The sequence below is a fragment of the Patiria miniata genome, unplaced genomic scaffold (genome assembly GCF_015706575.1).
Source record: "Patiria miniata isolate m_02_andy unplaced genomic scaffold, ASM1570657v1 HiC_scaffold_20, whole genome shotgun sequence".
NCBI lineage: Eukaryota > Metazoa > Echinodermata > Asteroidea > Valvatida > Asterinidae > Patiria > Patiria miniata.
Window position 1 is genome coordinate 26,553,700 of NW_024037059.1, and position 1,933 is coordinate 26,555,632.

General features: G+C 38.4%; 1 long non-coding RNA gene across 1 annotated transcript; it reads right to left on the bottom strand.

Moving 5' to 3' along the window:
• Positions 1 to 315: 315 nt before the first annotated feature.
• On the bottom strand, positions 316 to 1,396 carry LOC119728645. Its single transcript, XR_005271104.1, has 2 exons — positions 1,310 to 1,396; positions 316 to 476 (listed from the first exon to the last, which is right to left on the bottom strand). It is a non-coding gene; the product is annotated as an uncharacterized LOC119728645 (long non-coding RNA).
• Positions 1,397 to 1,933: the final 537 nt, after the last annotated feature.

The window sequence follows — 1,933 nt, forward strand, 5'->3', positions numbered from 1 at the left end:
GGCATTTGTAGCCTCAGAATAAAGGACGATTCTCCATTAAACCTAAACAGTTTGACTAGTTTTCTCCTTCTTGCTGTGGTTTATTTATTTAACCTACATTTCAATGACTGCCAAAGACATTGGTTATTGCAGATGAGTTAATTCTGTTTCATTTTGAGTTTTAACCACTATGGATGTGTAACCTGGAAAAATGACACACCTGGGGAACTCGCGAAAACTAATACAACTATGGGGATTCTAACCAAACTAAACTCAGGATCTTTGAAGAGAAAAGGCGCGAGGAGACTGAATTAATAGGGACAAGGGACACAATTCTAGATTTCGAACAAAAAAAAGACAAAAGGAATTTATTTACAAGAACTTCAAATCAAAATCAAAACAAAAGATGAAGACCAAAAACTTAAACCTAAAACCAAAGACTCAAACCAACACAGTGTGTATATTAGTAGACCTTAAAGACACTTCTGGCAGAAAATCTGTAAAACAAGATAAGAGAGTAAAGAACATAATAAGAAACAGTAAACAATGCAAACAACTCAAGCTACACTAGGTCTAAAGTAATATAAACAATGCCCTGTGGACTTGCTATACAGTCTTGCCAAGAACACCAAAAATCTCTTGTGAATACCTAATGAGCAAGATAAACAGTGGTCCCTGTCTTCTGAATGCCAGGTGGGACTAATCACCAAGGGGCTAATTCGCATTCCTGAACAGTAAACTTGCAAAGGTCCAAAGCAGATAAGAATAACTAAATGAAACAGGTGGCTAAATACAAAATAAAGGAAATGCAAGTCTACAGTAAATGAACAGCTTGGACAAGTCTAACTAATGAATAAACATGGCAAACTAATCAGTAAGAAGTCTGTGGGAAAACCACTCCTCTTGGCTTTATACATGTACAATAAAACAATAAAGGTGAAGAAAACACCATCCAAAATACTGAAATCAGATGTCAAAAGAAAAAGGCAATGCAATGCATCTATCCAAGTCATTCCTCGGAAATTAAGTCAATGAAATAAATCAAACTTCTGACAACACAGTTTTCCTCGAAAATAACAGAACTCTAACATGTCTAATGATCCTGATCAATCAAAATCAAACAATACAAGCTAACTTTCTTCAAGTAATTTCTAAATAAACCCAATCTCAAAACTTCAAGTGATAATTCCTACAACTTACAAGGCTGTTCAGGAATTCTATAAAACTTGATTGTCAAAACTCTGAACAATACCAAAACAGATCAAAACTTCTAAAAAAACTTAATAATACACTTAATGAGAAAATACAAAAAACATATATCAGAACTCACCAATAACTCGAGCAGATAAACTCTCACACAGGGCAAAGCGCACCCAAGAAAATCAAGGGGGAAAGAGAGGTAATAAAATGCACGGTCACAGCGGAAACGTTGTTGTCGCGAAGACAATTTCTGCTGCTTTCCGGTAGTTTTCAGTTACTCTTCTTGGTTGAGAGTGATGGGTGTTCTCTGGCCTTTTTCACCACCGCTGCCACCATGAAGTGAGATGAATCAATGAAGAACTCAGAGGAGATTATTCTCAGGTTCTGTGCCACTGCAGCTTTATTCATCAGACATAATGTAAGAGTGAGCGCACTTGACGTAAAGATGCGTGAAGCGGTTCACAGGGCTTGTGTGATGTTCACGGAACTATTTGTTCATACGCACAGCTACAAGAATGTGTGCATAGCGAAACAATGTTTAACAATATGAAGGTGATTCAAAGGTGTACATTGTTACGTGAACTGGCTGGGTGATGGGGGGGGGGCTGATGATCACTCCCGTAGATCAGGTTTGATTGCCTGGTCGACCATCGGCATCATAGCGACAGAGGACTTTTTCGTCTTTTTCGTGGAGCTGAGTGAAAGCTGATCGAGCTCCGATTTGACGCGACCGCACCGGGACTCGACCGAGCTT